The sequence below is a fragment of the Schistocerca gregaria genome, unplaced genomic scaffold, assembly GCF_023897955.1.
Source record: "Schistocerca gregaria isolate iqSchGreg1 unplaced genomic scaffold, iqSchGreg1.2 ptg000818l, whole genome shotgun sequence".
NCBI classification, from domain to species: Eukaryota; Metazoa; Arthropoda; class Insecta; order Orthoptera; family Acrididae; genus Schistocerca; species Schistocerca gregaria.
The window spans coordinates 215539-237895 of record NW_026062185.1 but is presented as its reverse complement, the minus strand read 5'-3'; the positions used below and the strand labels follow the sequence as shown (position 1 = coordinate 237895).

The 22357-nt window shown below is 26.1% G+C and overlaps 1 long non-coding RNA gene across 1 annotated transcript; it reads left to right on the top strand.

Annotated features, from left to right (window-relative positions):
• The first annotated feature begins 385 nt into the window (after positions 1 to 385).
• Positions 386 to 937, top strand: LOC126322608 (uncharacterized). Its single transcript, XR_007559089.1, has 3 exons — positions 386 to 469; positions 554 to 705; positions 797 to 937. It is a non-coding gene; the product is annotated as an uncharacterized LOC126322608 (long non-coding RNA).
• The last annotated feature ends 21420 nt before the right edge of the window (positions 938 to 22357 follow it).

Genomic DNA, 22357 nt, shown 5'->3' with positions numbered 1-22357 from the left:
TACATATTTAAAAACTACCAAAATTGGCCTCTTGGACAAGTAAAGTTTAGAATCTCTTATTTTATTCGAATCGATCTATTCGTAGCCGCTCTGTGACATCTTATCCAATACCGTAAAAATTTTGCAAAAGCAGTCCTCTATAGAATAAGGCTGACCAAAAGACGGGTAAAAGTCGATTAGGTACGTAATTTAGATAACAGCCGACAACACATATCGCTTGATTCAGTTAAAAGCTGTGCGAGATTCAATTGATCGTCAATGTATACCTAGACCATGTTGGGAATATATGCGTAGTAAACACGGCTAAGATAAGTCATAAAATATAGTGTTAACTTATTTAGAGGTGTTACAGTAGATATTGAAATTATATTGAATACAGACTGTTGACCTACAAAAAAGCCATCACTTCGCTCATCAGAAAGGCCTGAATAGAATGTTGAGACAATACCGCTGATTTTACTCCCGAAAGGTTCGTGCTTCAGATATTCGATCCGTAACAGTTGCAACTGCTGCAATTCTAAAACAATTTCGACCAATCTATTGCCTTCTGAAGCTGAGGAACAAATACCTAGGTGGAGAATAAAATTACTTGCCATCAGCTTTCCTGAAATATTATTGCCTTAAGTAATTCAGGTCTATCTGGTTCGATACCTGATACTCTGTATTTACTGACTGAATTGGGATACCTAAATCTTATTAACAACAGTATGAGTGATAATTTGTCGTCTAAGGCGGTAATCTGACCAATCTAATTAATCTAAATTTGTATTTCAATGAATTGAGCGGCGTTATACAGAATGAAATTATCAATTTAACTAAGTTCAGAGATTTAGAAATGCAAGGGAATGAATTTGAGAGTGACATTCCTAATTTGTCATCTAACAAATTTGGTGTATATGAACATTGGCTCAACGAAACATACTTTGTAAAGTGTGGTGATGCACTATTGCTTCCACATATTAATATATTACTAAATAAAAATGCTTGGTTAGGTCTGTGACTAGATTGTGCAATAATACTATACGCTGTGAGCATAGCACTAGGCCTATTATATTTGAAGCTGTGGCTCCTGTTGTAATTGAACCATCGTTCGGTTCAATATTCTACACATCTGGATTCAAGGTTATTGTTAACATGGTTTTTGTTTTGGACACGGTTGGACTAGACGTGATGTTAAGTTAGAATTTTAATTATGATATGGCGTATATGTAAAACAGCAGATAATTTATGTAAAAGCTATAAGAATAAATTGATGATAATTTGAACTAAAATTTTATTTAGTATAGGAGTTATTTTGGTTTTTGTATAATTCAATGTATAGAAAAGGATAGGTAGAGGTGAGAAAGAGGAATTCTGTAAAAGAGAAAGTTTAGAGTGGAATCGAAATAGTAAGAGATAAAATATTTTGTAAGATACTGTGAAGTATGTCTGGTCTAATGTTATTGGTATGCATAGTGTTAAAGTGAACTCAATCATTTTGGTCTCAATTTTTTGAGATATGTTTATTATCTAATTATTTATTATAGATTGATCTATTGATATTTTTTCTAGTTGTGTTGAGTTAATCCCAGAAGCTCTAGTATCAGGTAATTTTGATCACATTTTAGTCAATATTAATATTGTTAATAGCTTTATGTCCTCTAACTTGTTTACTATTCGATTAATATTTTTTAGTTGATTACCTAGCTTTATTTAATGTTCTGGATGAGTTGTTTAGACTTTCATTATGAAGAGTTATTTTTAAACTAGAGCATCAAACTTGTGAGTGTGATCTGGGCGCTGGTTGAAATCAGACAGTTCTAATTTAGTTTGTTAGAGCAAAAAGAGCGAGACATAGATATGTGGATATGATATATTGATGTTATGGGCATTGTTATTATTATTTGTTGTGTACATTTGTTGTGATTACAATGAAGGTGGCTAAGGTATCCTGAGAGACACGTTAAACCGAACAGGATTGGAGAGTAGGATGGTTTGATACAGAGTGAAAATGATCTTGTGAGAGATAGTGTATATGTAGAAGAATAAGAAGATCATGTAAAAATTAGGTGATTGAGAAATAGGATAGATCGGTGAATAGACTGTGTGAGTGTGTGGGTATAATATAATAGGGTAGCCATATGTAAGTATTGTGATATACTAGAAGTATATGTGGGTAATATGATACAGTAATATGTTCGTATAGAAGCTATAGTTTGATGATTTTGTACGCGATGACAATTGGCTAGAAAAATAGAGACTGAAATATAGAGTTTATGATATAAGGTAGAATAGATGTATGGTATTAAATTATGTTATAGATTGTGTGGTATATAAATATTGTGGCTACAAAAATATATTAATATAGAAATAGAAGGATATATAATAATAGTGAAAAGATTAAAATTATTATAGATTGTGTATATATGAAGATATAATAAAACATAAACACAAAGGATTACAGGTACATATATCCATAACTAAATTATTCCTATATGTTATATAATCTGAATTAATAATATTTCATATTTCTATTCTAGTTATGCATGATGTTATATTACCTATATCTGACTGTATTGTACCGTTATACCACTTTACTCAATAAACTCAAAATTAAAAAACTAGTATTTAACAAATATATTATATAATACGTGTAAATATCAGATATTTATTGCGTCTAGAAGCAATAATGTTGCTGATACAACAGTACCAACACATTGGATGAACAAGATAGATAAACAGAAGCAACTTAATAACTAATAGCACAATAGCAGTTGAAGGATATAGAACAATAGAAGTAAAAGGATTAATCAAGTAATTGATAGTTTAATTATAATTAAATATGATAACTAAACAGAGTACTGTATTATGAACATAAATTTAATAGAGTAATTGAATGGAAGATATAGATAACTTTTGTTAAAGTTGCAAATTTCTATATTTGTATTAGAATTGCAGTAAATAAGGATTTGTCGTAAATATAAGCACGTATACAATGGAAGTAGTGATCGAGACAGTATAAATAAGACCACGAATTTACGTCGAAGTAAGGAAATAAAATGGACTGAAATATATTGAAAATGCGTGAAGGTTGTATGATAAATTTGTGTAGAGATCACATAAAAAATGAATCTGTGAAGTTTGGATTGACAATGACATCTTAATACGAAAATTGGATGGGTGATGAAGTTATCGAATCTCAGAAGTTATGATAAATGAATATGTAGAGGAGAATATGTAATAAATCTAAAGAAATGTAAGTGTATGTGTAGATATAGAGGAAAGTGTAATATGGATTGTATAGATAGGCTGCTAAATACTAGATGATATATAAGTATAGAAAAAAGTACCATAATAAATATAAAAGCACACATAATGGTAGATACGGACATACAAATAGATATATAGAAAAGAATATCTGTTATCAAGTTTAAACGACTATGAATAATTCTAGACCAATAAAATATACATAATAATGTTATGGTAGAGAAGAATAAACTTAAAAAATCATACTTAAACTATATATATTATAAATGTATAGTAATATGTTTAATAACGCGTGTATTTGTACATATGTAGCCGATTTGTATAGAATAGTAAAATAGCATTATGTGATAAATAGTCATAGACATAGCGTATTCATATAATATTGATACTATTGACAATTAATTATAATATATTTGTATGACTATTTTTTATCGATTTCTACTTGCTGAATGATATATATGGGTCTAGCGTTCTTCTGTATTCACGTATGATATAACTATACATTCACCTGAACATGTTCTGTATAATTGAATCCAACCTATGTTGGTCCGAGTTATTGCTACCTTGTTCTTGATTCGGGTCACAGATACACTTACTAGAATATGTTGTTTATAATAAATATTTACTATAATCAGAAAATGTTTATATTATATGTCTGATAGTATTCTAACAAAAAATACATATATGTACGAATTGTATAAATAGCATGTCCATATAAAATATGATTTGATTTATAAATTTATATAAATAGATGTACATCATTATATTAAGATCATCTATATTAATTAGAAATAAATATGATCAACATACAATATAAACAATGCAACACTCATATTCAATAACCGATGATGATAAGTGTCTGAATATATGCAGACAATATAAATATACAAACAATAATCAGCCATTGCAATACACATGGTATCGTACATAAGCTAAAATATTATAAAATAGCAAATATAAAAGTATAAAGCAGTGTGATATATAACGATCATATAATATATGGATTGTATGCTGAGGAAAACATATATGATTAACATAAAAAGTCTAAATAAGTGTATATAATAAAATTCATGTCAATCATATCATACCAGATAACAAATTGAACATCTAATTGTAAAATCTATAAACTGTGCATATGTATATAAAATTGTATAATATAAATAAATCAGTATAGATATACAATAACAGCGTTATAAATAATTGCACAACAGGCTATACAGTGGTGATATAAACAATCATACCAATAAACTACTATATCTAAAAAATAGTGTAATACACAAAGACGTAGAAGATTGAACAAGAATGGATAAAAAAAACGAGAGGAATGACAAAATCAAAATAGTTATTGATAGAGATAAGAAAAACGTTATAGTAATAAACATTAATAGACCAAAACAAAAAGGCTAGAGCAGGCAGAGGTACAGCAACGCAAGTCCATGTAATGACAGTTGTATTCGTTTCAGCTCAGTCAATTATTTTTTTAGAATCTGATGTAAAGAATCATTATTATTAACATTTAGACGGTGTGGTTTTAGTGGTAAATGAAGTGGAGGGGCTATAGAGAGCATAAATTATGGGCTGATAATGAAAGAATATAAATCGCTATATTAATAACAGACTAAGACAGACAGTATAGAGTGCAATAATGGGCCAATCATTTGGTGAAGTTTTTGAAGATTGTAGATTCGTATACGATATAGAAGAGCAAGATATTGATAAATGTGGCTAAAAGACTGAATAACAATACAAATATGGTTGAAAGACCGAATGATAATACAAATACGGTTAAAAGACTGAATGGTAATAAATATGGTTATATGTCGTCAACATTGAAGCTTTGTAATCAATGCCTAATTATGTAAATGTGTATCAGTAAATAGAAAAATAGTTGGAAACAAACTGGATATTAAAAAGCTGCCTAGTGCTAAGATATGAAGGTGATCAATAAATCCCTGATAGTGGTGATTGTAATAGCTGAGGTTTCAGCAACGTTTTCTGTCTCACAGAGTGAGTTATTTTTTGTGAAAGAACTGAACTGTCTGTTCGTCAACCAAGATGAAATGATTGACACAAATTATTGTAAAGACTCAAAAATACACTGCAATAGTGACAACCAGATCATTTGTGTCGAACTAATTAATGCTGATCTGTCTGCTTTTCCTCAAAGCATTGCATTGATTAAAGATACACTGGAAAATTTAACTGTAGCATATGCGAATCTGAAAGGTGAAATTTCGAATTAAATCTATAAACTGACGAAATTGAAATATCTGAGTTTAAAAGGGAACAGGTTCAGTGGTAGTTTAGATGATAGGATTAAATATTTGAATGAATTATTAAATCTTGATTTAAGTGTATCAAATCTGTCTGGGTCGATACCTGATGGTCTATATTCATTGACTAAATTGCAATACTTGGATCTTATGAAAAATAATATTAATGGCAGTTTATCGTCTAAGATTGGCGACCTGACCATGTTAACTAGTCTAAACCTGAGTTTTAATGAATTGAGCGGGATTATACCAAATGAAATCGGTAATTTAATTAATCTGAAAGTTTTAGAAATGAGCGAGAACAAGTTTGAAGGTAACATTCCTGACCTGAATGGTCTGACAAAATTGGTTAATATAAACATTAGCTCAACAAAACACAATCTAAATGCGAATTGTGATGATGCAATGTTACCTCAGTTTGCTAACAAGAATAATTGTTTGATTAGACCTGTGAGTAAATTTTGCAATAATGTTACACGCTGTGAATACAGCAATAATCCTATATCTAAATCATCAGCTGGTTCAATGTTCTATACATATGGATTGAAGATGATTGTTATAATGTTGGTGTGTAGGAGTGGGATAGAGATGATGCGAAATTAGAACTTATAATTATGATATATTTGTATGCAAAATAGTAAATAAACTATCTAGATATCAAGAATAGAATATGAATAATTTGAACAAAAATATTGATTTTTAGTATAAGGGTTATTTTGGTTATTATTAGTTTAATATATATGTGATAAATAAAGATAAGTTAGTTAATAATACTTAATAATACAAGATGTGAAATGAAGTTGAGATATAAAAGATAGTTTAACATATTGTGCGAGACATCGTGAAATATGTGTGGTGGAAGACTATTGATATAGATGATGTTAAAATACATATAATTACAATCAACGTTTTGAGATATGTTTAATGTGTAAATATTTATTATATGTTGATGTATTGATACGTTTTATAGGTAGAATTAATAGTAAAAGTTATAAGGTGGGGAGTGTATGATAAGATTTTAGTGTTAATAATATTGTATAAATTAGGTTGTTTATTACCTGATTAAGAAAGTTTTGTCGGTTATGTGATACTATTAATATCGCATGAGATTTGTTGAAAATTGAGAAAGAGTTGTTATTTATAGATCAGGACGTGAAATATGTGATCATAGGACGGCCGTTATTGAAACAAGCAATATACGATTTAGATGAAGTAAAAAGAGTGAGACATAAGAACGTATATATGGAATATTTAGAGTGTGTGTGATATGAACGAATAGAGATGAATAGTGGATAGTATGAATATAAGATAATAGTGAATAGTGAATAGCATGTGAATAGCATTAGTAGAGTATGAAGATAGAAGCCGAAAAAGAATGGGAATATTAGTAATGTGAAGAGTAAAAATAATGAATTAAGGTATGAACTAAGAATTAAAAAGGACAGATAGATGTAGATAGTGTGATGATGATATTATGTGTGGATAATGCAATAGAGTGTAAGTATCTATATGGAAAATATAATAGAGGTTGAATATGTAAATATAGTAGGATTTGAGAGTGTTTATAAACTAGAAGGAGAAGAATTAGAAGTTGATAGTGAAATATGTATGATTTGGGTTGAATACAAGTGGATAGTTATAATAGAGATTGAGTAGGGATAGATATAATAAAGAGTGTGGATGTGGATGTGGATGAATAGGGGGGAATAGCGGATAATGGATAGTGTGAATAGAAGAAGCAAATAACAGTGAATGAGTGGTATGTGTGGAGTATAGGGAATGTGTATATATATGTTGGTTATGATATTTTGAGTGTTTGAATAATATTGTTGATGTGAGTTTGTGTGAAGTATGTGGATAATGTGATATAATTGTGAGTAGGTAAATAGTATGATGATGATATTGTGTATGAGTAGTATGATAGAGTTGTGAGCCTGTGAGTTGTATGATGTAGAGTTATGTTTGAATGGGGTGATAGAGATTTTGGGGTGTATAGAAATTATGATAGAGGCTGAAGATATGAATAGGGTTATAGAAGCTAAGTGAAGTAGGTTGGATAGAGGGAGAACAGTTAAAATTTGATAGTGAACAAGAGAAGATAAGGTATGATAGAAAGATGTGATGATAGAATTGGATAATGAAAGATAGTGTGAGGATAGAGGAATGTATAGAGTGGTAAGAGAGAATGGTGTTATAGATTGGTTGTGTTAGATAATTACGATAGAGATTGAGTAGAGGTGGATAGTTATGATAGAGAGTGTGTGCATGTGGACGGATAAGAGTAGAGAGTGGATAGTAAGAATGACATTGTTTAATATTGTAGGTGATTTATTGAAACTTGAATGAGAAAAAATTGTTGTTTGTAGATTAGAATATGAAATATGTGTGAGTGTGAGGTATGTTGATTGAACTAAGCAAGATATAATCTAGTTAGACAGAATAAAAAGAGATGTGTAAGAGTATATAGATATGATGCATTGATATTATAAATGTTTTTGTTATTATTTACTTGATATACGTATTTAATGTGATTATAAGAAAGGTAATTAATTAATATGAATTAATTAAATTTGAAGGGAGTAAAATTAAATAACAGAATGATATGAGGTATAATAAAAATAAGTGTATGTAATAGATAGATTGTAGATAGATTAGGTAAAAGAGATTATAGATATGTTTATATTATAAAAGGAATAAAAATAGAGAAAGGTAAATTAATATAAAATCTAGATTCATATTCATATAATAAATTATTGTTTGATAAAAATATCATTCTTTTTATTTCGCTTATTAGGTCTATTTCTATTATTTATATTAGTTCTATATTTATAAACATTGAAAATGCATTTGAATATTATAATAGTGTATTACTCTTTATGATATTTTGAATTATCTTATTTGATATTATCTTTTCGATCTATTTATTTTTATAGTACCTAGATTTAGATATCAGCGCTTCTAGATATTTAAAATTTCTATAGTTTTAATCCGTAAAAATAAATTTAAATAACATATTTGAAAATTGAGATAAATGTAGTTTTTTTGTCTCTATATTTTTTTTATTTTGTCAAACACCTGTATTTTTGTAAATTTCGATGATTAATGCCTACAAGTGTTTAATATGTTAAAATTTTTTACAGAATCATTAAAATTCATATAACTATATTTGAAGAGGATAAATTATTGTTTTCAATTATTATTAATTCCTCTTTTTTATTAGATATAGACCTATTATTCATATACCTCATATAATATTTTCGTTTTCAAATTCATATAATCATGATGTAGCAAATTATATATCAACAAATGTCATGTTTTTAAGTAATTTGAGTATACAAATATCCGTCATCATATATATGAATAATTAAATATTCTAAATGTTTTTATTGATTAATATATTTTTCGAACTAATTTAGACTAATTATATGCCAAATTTGCTATACCTGATTCTTCAACTCTTATATAGATTAACCAGATAATGTTCAAGCCATTATCAATATGTTTTAATCCAAAAACTTTAATTATCCTTATATATTTTTCATAACTATATAATCGTATATTAATATTGCCTTATATTATACCTATAATCAGTTATTGCTTTTTGTGTTTATTTATCATTTGTTCTTTTAATAAGTCAATTATATTATAATGTGAACATCTTTCAAATCATTTTTTTCATTTAATCGATCATCTTAGAATATATTGAAGATGTGCCGAATCTTTCTGATTATCACAATATTTTCTGTGTATAACTAGTTTTTTAATTTTGAATATGTAACCTGATTCAGAGCTAGATATAATAGTTGCATTGTTTTTTGACATTAAAATATTTGAATATATAAAATTTCAGTTATTGATATATATGACATTATAATTAAATATAAATTGATGAATGGGTCTTTTTTATGATAATAATCAATTTGCATTATAATATAGCAGCTGATTGGAGTATTGATCAGAGTTTTATTGAATATTCGATTATAGATAATTATTTTTCAGTAGATTTAATAATATCGAAAATATTAAAACTAAAAAAATTATTAGATTTATAATTTGATTTTCTACATTTAATATGATTAGATAACCATATTAAGTTTATTCTTCTATATTTTTTTGTAGTTTTTCTCATGATGAATCATCTAAAACAGAACAACTATTGTTTTTCTACATAACAATAATTTTCAATATATTCAATCAGTTACTATTATATGGTATATAAATTAATAAATTAATTCTTCTACAAATTTACTTCTGTTTAATTGTAGGTTATATTTTTTTTGATTAAAATATTACATAATCTTTTAGTTGAAAATAAAATCTGAATAATTCACTGATATATTTTCTTCGTATCATCAATACCTAATTATTGGATTGTTATAAACTCTCTACTAATCACTATTATCTATATTATTCGTAGATAAATAAATAATAAATGTATATAATACTTACTTAATTTCGAATTATTATATAACAAGAGACATGATGTTCAGTAAATCTGTGTCTATTCGATGTATATATTGTCTGTTATTAAAAATAAAAATAAATCAATAATATAATCATTTCTTTAGTCTATTTAAATTATTCATAACTATGACATCTCTATTTTACCTTTGATATATAAATTTGGTATCTTCAAAATTATCGCAGGTCGATTCATATTAGTATTTGTATAGATATAGCTTGTATTATTCATTTATGAGTTTATATATAAATAAAACTAATAGAATGATCGTATATATATTATATGATATTCTAGAACAAAAACAGATTATTATTTTGAATATTTATACATCATTAGAATTGAAATGGATGTATATTAATTTAGATAAAAATTATTAAAATCAATTTATGAAAATTGAGAAAATTTTTTTGTAAAATTAACATACAAATTAATACTATATTAATTTAATTAGGTTATCAAATTGAATTTGCTTAAATTATTACATTAGTGATTATATTATCAAGGTAGGGTATTATTATATAAATGGTATTATTGTATATAATAAATAGTAAATAGTATGATATAAGAGAATAATTAAACATATTATATCTGTGTTTGTATAAGTAGGTGTTATTATGATATTCATAAACCCAAAATCATATTCAAACTGTGTATGTATATGTAATAAGGTAGATAATATATTTATACTGATGATTTAGATTGTATGTTTGTATATATGCTGGCTCTGGGTTTTTGTAAGTGATGAAATACTATGATATATTATTGTAGGTGATGGAATAAATAATCATAGATATAAATGTATATAAATAGGTTATACGATTATCTAGAGTATCAATAATAATGTGTTTATATTATCAGACTTGTTTGGTTATAGCTCAGTGTATTGTTTCAATGATGATATTCCGCCGCAACGACAGGTTTCATTAAAAGAATTTGTTCGGTTTGATTGCTTGAGTTTCTCAGCTTGACGCATAATCTCCATCAAGGTTAAGATCGAGTCAGTTTGATCTATATCATCCTTGTTGAATACAATTACATGATAAATTCTCCAATTTGTGCCATACAAGCGCAATAGTCAATCAATGTCAACATTTGTTGGCAATATTCGTTTGAGTTATCATGTTGTCTGCTACTATTAAAAGCAATCATGATATATTCCATATAGTCTTCATCATCTTCAGAATTCTCACGATCATGTACATTATATCCATCGTTTAAAAGGAATTACATATTAATATGATTGAATTTAGTTTGTTGTTTATGAATTTGGTATTGAAGACAAAATAATGAGAGTCCAGCTATTAGATAAGTAATTAATAACAATGAAAGTTCAATTTTTAAAGTGTGCTTGTCTATTAGTGTTTGCATAAATTTTTTATATATAATTTCTATCAGCTAAAAACATATGATACTGTAAACCTAAATATATGAAAATAATAAATAGGTATGAGGCAACAGAATATTTTATAATTTATTTATAGACATATATATATATGGATAGTACGGTAAACTGAACCAAGTAACGATGAATCGGATGAAGAACAAGATGGCAGTAACCAGAACCAACACACGTCGGATTAAATCATACAATACATATTCGGGTGGATATGTAATTTTATGACGTGTGAATACAGAAGGACAAGAAGAAGATGACACCCATATATATATATATACATATCATTCAGTGAATAGCAGTCAATAAACGATGACGATATAAATAAATACGTTATGATCAACATTATCACATATTTGTATATATTCTTCAGTATGTATTGCTATAACATACTCTATTTGTAAGATTGAATAACTTGATCTGATAAGGTGAAGAAATATATATGAATAGTATATAGATGTGTAGATAATATGATATATATTGTGTATAGATAATATGAAGTGCTATATATTGCATATAGATAATATGACATATATATTGCGTGTGGAGATAGCATGATAGAGTGTACAGGTGTGTAGGATTTATTTGTATATAGAGAGATGTATAGAAAATTTGTACAAAATATATTAAACTAATAATGGATTGTTGATAAAAAAATGGGGAATGAACAAGGTGAGATAATAGATAAGAAAATGATGTAAATGATAAGTTATAAATAAATAATTATTGATAGAGATAAAAAACGCTATCATAATAAACATTAATAGAACAAAATAAGATAGTATAAGGTAGATAAAAAATAGTGAGATATGACTACATATAGTAATAAGAATTTTGTTTTAAATTAGCTCAATCAACAAAAAATTTTGAGTATTTCATGTTAAAGGTTATGATTGGTGTTCAGGTGTTGTGATTGATTGTAATCTTTGACAGGTGAAGGTTTTGTACAGAGAGTGCAAATTATGGGTTGATAATGAAAAAATTTACAATAATAATATATGATTAAGACACAAAGAAGTAATATAGTGATTTTCTATGAAGGATTCTGTGTATTATAGATTGTGTATGATGTAAGAGAACAAGGTATATGATAACATTATAGATTATAATGTCTTAGCCCTATAATGAATATAATTAAAACCAAAATAATGTGATAAATGTGATCAAGACGGATAAATAATAAAGACGATTAAAAAAAGTTCCGTAAAAAATATATGTTAAGAGGACATGTTTTTGATCAATGTTAATAAATTTGATAATCAATAGATAATTTTTATAAGAGAGCTGAAGAGAAAGAGATCTTAAAGTAAGAGGTTATTATTGTTATCTAATACTAAAATATGAATATAATGAATAATTTGTTAATAATAGTGATTACAGTGGTTGGTGTTTGAAGAATATTTTGGATACAGGTAGATGATAACTCTTCCAAAATATTTTTAGACGGGTTGGATGAGTAATTGGTCAATTCGAATAAAAAAAATAGATTTAGACCACTATCGTAACAACTAAAAGATGTGTCTAGATAATAATGATCTGATCAGTGATATTAAATTATATGATAATAAGCTATTTGCTTTTTGTATAGGCATTAGAATAATTAATGATAGACTGAAGAATTTATTAGTGATAAACACGAATTTGAAAGATAACATTCCAAATGAAATGTACGAACTAATTAAATCGAGATATCTGAACCTATCAAATAACAGATTTATTGATAGTTTGATAAAACTGAGAATATAAATGAAGTACATCCTCTTGACCTCTTTAGGTTAGATCTGTCTGGTTTGCTATCTGATAATTTGTATTCATTGACTAAATTATGAGAGCTGAATTTTACGAACAATAATATTAATGATAGTTTGTTGTCTAAGATTTGTAATCTGACTAGGTTAGCCAGTTTAAATCTGTATTTTAATAAAATGGGTGGAGCTATAACAAATGAGATTAGTAAGTTAATCAATCTCATGATTTTGGAAGTGAGAGAGATAGAGAGAGAATGAGCTTGAAGATAATGTTCCTAATTTGATTGGTCTGAGAAAATTGATGAATATGAACATTGGATCAACAAAACACAATATGAATACAAAACATGATGGCGAGATATTGCCTCGATCTATTAATAAAAATAATTGTTTCCTTAGAATTGAGAATAAATTATGCAATAATATTAGGTAGTACAGATACAGCACTGAATTTATTAATCATCAGTCAATTCCATGTTCTTATACATATGGATTGAAGAAGATTGTTATAATATTGGTGCATAGAGGTGGAGTAGAGGTGACATTAATCTATAATTTGGAATTATAATATGTGTGTATGCAAGAGTGTAAATAAATTATATAGACATAGGTAATAAAATTATGATAAATTTTGATGTTTAATCTAGAGTGTTATTTTATAATTGTTGTATAGTTTAATATATGTAGGATAATAAAAGATAATAAATATAAGGTGTGAAATGAAGTTGAAATATAAGAGAGGTAATTCAAAATATTGTGTGAGGGATATTACGAAATATATGTGGTAGAAGATTATTGATATAGATAATATCAAAATAAATATAACCAAAATGAATGTTTTAAGGTATATGTTTATTGTGTAAATATTTGTTATATATTAGTGTGTTAAGGTGTATTGAATTAATGGTAGGAGTTATAGAATGAGGTATTGTGTAAGGTTTTAGTTAATGTTAATAATGTTGTATAAATTAGGTTGTTTATTATTTGACTAAAAAAGTTTGGTTGGCTATATAATATTGTTTAATATATAGAAGAGATTTGTTGACAGTTGAACGAGAAAAGTTGTTTGTAGATTGGGATGTAAAATCTATGACTATGATTTAGATGATGTTGATTGGAAAAAAATGATATATAAGAGCGTATAGCTCACTACATCTTCTATTATCCTATTCTATCATCATGTATCTTTATTCTATCTTATATTCTATATCATCACATTATTCTATTCTATATTATAATATTATTCTTTCTACTTCACATATTCAATCTTTTTTCATACTTTTATATTCATATCTGCACATACACTTTTATATATTATATCTCAAAACACACTCATACTATACTATGCCTCTCCACATATCTATCCTCTATCCTATCCTATTACCTCAATGTCATTATTCTATCCTATTACATCTCACTATCATAACCTCTGTTCCACATTACCCCTTGTTTTTCTATCATGCTATCTTATTCTATCATTACATCATTCTATCTCTATATTTTATCATCATATTACCATATCCTCTTTTATATTATCCCGTCATATATCCTCTTTTATAGTATCCCGCCATATATCCTCTTTTATATTATCCCGTCATATATCCTCTTTTATAGTATCCCGTCATATATCCTCTTTTATAGTATCCCGTCATATATCCTCTATCCTATTCATTTCAAATTCAACTCATATTTATATCTTTTCTACATCTATATCCACATGTTCTATCATCTCTATTCATACTATTCTACACACAAGCTCTCTATAATATATTCATACACTTCTGATCAATGCATACTATCCTATGTACTACCAATCTCTATCATATTCTACCTATACATCAACAAACTCTATCATAATTATTCTCTCACATTTTTCAATTTATATCAACTATATACACATTTATCTTATTATATCATATTCATACTATCCATATATATTCTATCTAATCAACTGTCTACTCCTTTACTCATATTATTTATACTATATCTTCTATTACATTATACTATTAACGTGCACTCTATAAATCATATTATTCATATATCATTTATCAATCATATCCTCTATACACTACCTGTCTATCACACTATCTACATTTTCTTCACTCTAGCACACTAACCTATATTTATTATTCTAAATCTCATCTCTGTCCCACACACCACCTCTACCATATCTATCTATATTCTTTCTATCTACACATTCACCACACACTATCATGTCATAATTCATACTATCGTCCTATTCTACACACACCCATACACATGTTCATATCTCATCATCTATACATCATCACATTTCTGAATTCATAATATCCATACCTCCCTACATATTCATCACCGCCTTACCATCTACATATTATCATATTATTGAAATTATCTACATATATCCACACAAATCAAACCCCACATATCTCATCCTATCTATCTATTCACATACATATTACCACACCTCAATTTACGCTATCTACACGCTTTCTACACACAATCACATCATCGTATCTATTTCAATCCATACTTACACACATACTCATAATTTTATTTATTTATACATACACTCACACGCTCATCTATACATGTACTCGCAACATTCATATTTCAATTCATACACACACATGTCCTCATCTACATACAATCACATTATTCAAACTATCCACATACACATTTCGCATACTCACTATCATAACTCAACTCATACACATACACTCTATATATACCACCTCATTCACATCACATTACCAATCATATTATCTACATTCTCTTACTGCTATTTATACATTATATTTACTACATCATATTATCTATATAATGTATTATTTATTTACTATATAATATTCCTACATATATTTTGTTATCTATATCATTATACTCTCTCATCTCTATAACAACATTATTATTTATCATATTATTTATCATATATCTAAATACACCTACATCTATACACACATACAACTAAGCTTTTAGTACAAATACATATACATATATATATATATACGCACACTTTAAATATTATTTTCAATTTATTATAGTATGCACATATTATTTTAAGATTTATCCTTCTATTCTTCCTATATTACTAATACATATTTATTTACTACACTATCCCTATATATATATACACATTTATAGGTAATAAAATAACCTCCTACCTTATATTTATTTATTTTCATTCTCATTATAATATATTTCATTTATAAAATATATTATCTTTAATAAAATCATTATAAGAATTCTTTAATAGTGATTCATAAATCGTTAAATTATCGACCTGATACAAACGTATCTAATAAATGAATACAATATTATAAATGACAAATAAAAACTCTTTAACAATTAACATTTTATTCTTATTAATCATTTATTTAACCATAGCTGAGCTTTCATTATTCTATCTTCAATACCGAACTCATAAACAACAAACTTATTTTAATCGTATTGCTATACAGCCCCTTTTAAACGAAGGGTATGACCCAAACGCATGTGATGATCTAGTATCTTTGGATGGTGTAGGATTAATCAATCTTGCCCTCAGCGAGGATGGACAGGGTTCTGATCCAAATGAATATTGTCAAAAAATGCTGACATTGGTTGACTATTGTTCCTGTATGGCAGCAATTGGGGGTTTCATCTTAGATCTAAATGCGTTCAATAAGGATGATTTAGAGCAAACTGACAAAATCCTGGGTCTCATGGAGAGCGCACGTCAATATCGAAGAACCCTTCCACGAAACCTGGAAGCTGGTTGTACTAGAACCTGCCATTGCGAAAGATTATCAAGACTATAGTCAAATAAATTTAATACAAAGATATTATTGTTGGTACTCTAGATAATCGTATAATCTACTTTATATATACATGTTATATCTATAATTGCTTGTTCCATCACCTCCAATAACACATAATATTATTTTGTCATTTATTATACAAAACTCAGAGCTACATACATAAAGTATATAATCTAAATCATTGATATGAATATACATAGTTTGAGTATGATTTTGAGTTTATTGAATATCATAATAACATCTACTTACACAAACATTGACATAATGTATTTAATTACCATCTTACATCATATTATCCTGTTATTATAACAACACTCTATCTATCTATCTTGATAATACACTTTATGTTATTTTTTAACATTTTATTATCAGATTTTATATTATAATATTCATATCATATTATTTTCATTTACAATAATATTCTTTCATATTTTATCATTTACTTTACATTATATATAATATTTTAATATATTTTTATCAAGAATGTCTAATACCTTTATAAATTCATACAACATTACAGCTTATTTTATCACATTTATATGTATTTACATTTATTTATATTATTAACTATTTACATAACTAACTTTGACAATATTATGTCCCTATATGCACTATATATTATTTTATTAGTTACATATTATTCGGTATATAAATTAATATATATTTCTTATGTAGTATATCTGATTTTCTATCATAACTCAATTATAATATTCAACGAAATATTTCTAATACAAAATTATTTATATTTTCTAAAACAAACTTTTTATTTTCTATTTTATTCTTCTTTCTTTTATTCCATTCTCTGTATTTATATAATCATTTATTTTTAATTTGTTATCCTTTCATATTTCAATTTTTTTAATTCTATAATTGTTCATTACTATATTCATTTATTTTTTACCTTCATAATATTTATCTTTATTCTTATTCATTCTTTATATATATTATGCATTTTAACTTTTGTTTCATTTTTATTTTTGTTCTTCATTATCGTTATTCTCCCCTAGTCCATTTCTCTATATTCTTACCATCTTATATAATCTGTATACATTATATTTTATCTTCTTCTTCTACACTCTTCGTATATATTTTTATATTATTTTAACATCATCTATGTTATTTAGAACATTTATAACACCTACACATAAACAACTCAAATTATTTCATATCTTAAACGTATTAAATAACTATATCTTGCTATATTAATATACTACAATTATCAATCAAATAAACTTTACATTTAAACAAAATAATCTTTTTATAATATAATTCATCTGGTCTATATTTTTTCGTTAAACCTGATAATTAATAACATTTGCATCATCTATTCATTTGTCTATATATCTTCATTCTATATAATCTTTACTACTCAATTCAATTCATTATTAATATCATCTTTATATTTAACATTCTCTATCAAAATGTCCTAATATTATTTTAAATATATTATTCATTATATTTATTCAACATTATAGTTTATCGTATCTACACCTCTATATCACACTATTCATACACACCTTATATCATACTATCCATATCTTACCCGTATACTCCCACATCCTATATCATCTAATCAAGTATACGCTCCTAATCTATCTAATTTATAACCTCTTCAATCTAACTATATTATACAAACACTCTTTTCATTATATTATAGCATGCTTATATTTTTCTATATTATTTTATCGTAGTATCTGATCTTATTCTATTGTTGTCTTATTCTATCTCTCACTATTATGCTTTGCTTCATTATCATATTACTCTCTATTAGATTTCCCTCTATTTTACTTCCTGTTCTTTTTTTGTTATATTATACTGCCCATATATTCAAACTATATTATAGTACTCTCCTTCTTATAATATCACAATATCCACACACAATACCCACATCATACAATTCATATACTCACAATTATATCATACTGTTTACACACAATATTTACGTCATCATAACATTCACATATGCATGATCATATCATACTATCTATATAATGTCTACACACTCATACCAACAATACCATTCACACACAATCATATTCTATCATATTCGTGTATCCACATTACACACACACGCACTTCTCATTATTCACTATTATTATCTCTATTCATATTATTCACCTATTCCACAATTCATACTCATTCACATTATCCATGCACAATATCTGTCATAACTGTCTATCTATATCTACTCAATCTAAATCATAAATATATACTTCTCTCGCTCTATCATACTATGCTCTCCTATCCCTTTATTCATTTTTTTTCGTATTATCTTCTATTATCCTGTTCTGTCATCAGAACCCTTATCCTAATTTATATTCTCCATCATCATGTTATCCTATACTATGTTATATTATCCTCTCTGCTTTATTTTCACTTTACATTCAATCATTCATATTTTTTTATTATTTTTTTTGCATTCATATCTATAAACACTCTTCTATACACCATATTTCTTCACGCACTCACATAACATCACACCTCTATACATATCCACTCATTATCATATTATCCTATCTTATTGTATCAATATCCTTATCATACCCTGCTATCCCACACTATCATACCCTCTATTATCTCACACTATTACATAACATCACACTATCTCATATCATCCTATCACACTGCTTTGTTCTATCATCATATTTTTTTAACTTATCTCTACATTTCATCATCATATTATCATATTCTCTTTTACATTATCCAATCATATCTGCTCTATCCTATCCTATTCACCTCAAATTCAAATTATGTCTATTTTTATATTATGTATCTACCTATCCTTTTATCATCCTCCTACTCAATCTATCTGTATTCACTTTCTATCCTCACAATGCCATGTTCTATATTCATCATTTGTTATATCTTAATTACTAGTATTTTATTTTCTCGTCTCCCTCACTCTAATACCTACATTTTCTCCCTTCATATATCTTCATTATTCATCTTTTTTTTACCACCATCATACCAATATCATAATATTTATACACCACTCTCTCTCTATATATTCTAATTTTAATTTTTTTATCTATATTCATAATTTCACTTTACTCATATATACACTTTTCTTATATTTTATATAAACATATCAATCATCCATTTTATTTACTCCATTCATACACTACTTCTTACATATATTCATTTCTATTTTACCTCAAACCGCTCTCCAATCCTACTAATATTCGCCTTAACCATCTTTATTATAATCATATTAAATACAAATAATAACAAGTAAAATAATAAAAATATAATGTCAACACTGGGAATAGGTAAATAAAGATTGATAGTATAGGATAGTATGATAGAGTGAGAGATGCAGATAGTCATTATGTATAGGGTATGTATATAGTTTGTTCGGATCGGGTAAAAGTAGATAATTATGGTTTGGGTTGAACAGACGTGGATAATGTGAATAAGAGTAGACGGTAGTAAATAATGAATAGAGTGTGAAGTATTAAAGTGTGGTAGTGTGTAATGATAATGTTGTGTATGAATAATATAATCAGATTGTGTACATGTAAGTTGCATGATGTGAAATGTGTAGATAGTGTGATTAGGAAGAATAGATGAATATAAATATTATAAAAAAATACGATGTATACATGAGTTATATTAAGAGGGTATATGATGAGATAATGTAAGGAAGGATATGATAATATGATGATAAAATATAAATATAAAATAAAGTGATATAATGATAGAATATGATAATGTGATATGATATAATCTAATCAAAGTATAGTTATTCAGGTGTTTAGTCTCAAAAATTATACTAATAGAATTCAGCTAAGGATGTAATTGATATTTATGTAATATCTAAAAAAGACATAAAAAATGAATATGTAATTTTAATATGCATATCTAAGTTGGTGTAAATTACCAGATATTCATGTTATTATAAACAGGGAAGAATTGTATATATCTCAGGGTATCTCCTAGTAGAAAAAGATTTCACAGAAAATTTGAAAAAATAAATATAAATATGTATTTTTTGCTATGATATAGGATAGTATATGTATAGAGAAAGTTATTATTTCTAAAATAGAATTATTCATCAACTATAATAAAAAAAAAAAAAGTTTAGACTATGTCACCAAGTCTCGTTAGTCTAGATAAAGTTCTGAAATTATCAAAAATACAGGAATATTAGATAAGAGTTGATATTTTATAAGATTAGGTTTTTTTTTGTTTATGATTTATTATGACATATAGTGACCATAAAAATAGATTTTGTCTAATTGAAAACAGAGGAAGAAAGCTATAATAATATTAATTGGTTATAAGATTAAATTGAATTCTGATTGATATATAAATGTAGAAAATAAACATTTTATCAAAACAATTATCAATGATTCTATATGATACGAATAAAAATATATAATTATAATATAATATATATATATGGATTCCGTTATTTTGATGGTATATTTTAATACATTTTAAATGAAAAATCATGTATGATCAATATAGATTATTGATATAATAACATGTTGTCAATAAGAAAAATAATATACAAATATCATAAAATATGAGAATATAGAATAGTACGATGTTATGATATTATTGTTATAGAAATAAGATTAAGATATGAGAACAGTAGGTGAATATATAGCTATGTAATATTATAATATAGAATAAAGTAAAAATGATATTGATGTTTGTATTAATGATGTATGTATAGATGTATAGGTCAAGTTTGTATAGAACAAAGAGAAATAGTAAAATAATAAATAATATTATAGGGATAAAATGATAAATAGTTGTAGATATAGTAGGGTATATAGAAAATATAGATGTATTGTGCGATTATTGATATTATGAATTATGATAGTTATATAGGAACAATTAATATTTTTTTGTGTATAATGATTATTGATGAAAAAATAAATAAATGACAACAAAGCTAAAAAATATAGAGTATAAATAAATAAAATAGATATATAAAGGATTATATATTATAGGTTAGATGATATATATTATAGGTTAGATGATATATATTATAGGTTAGATGATATATATTATAGGTTAGATGATATATATTATAGGTTAGATGATATATATTATAGGTTAGATGATATATATTATAGGTTAGATGATATATATTATAGGTTAGATGATATATATTATAGGTTAGATGATATATATTATAGGTTAGATGATATATATTATAGGTTAGATGATATATATTATAGGTTAGATGATATATATTATGGTTATATATGATATTAAATATGTATTAATATTATAATGTATGATTGATAGAAAGTGTGATAATGAGATAATAGAATAGGATAATAGTATGGAGATAATGGGATAAGATAGTATAATATTAGGGTATAGAATAAGTATATTCTCAGGTATATGAGATTGTAAATATAGTTTAGATAGAATAGAGGAGTTGATAATAATAATATTATTGTAGAAATGAAATAATGTGATATAATATTGACATGTGT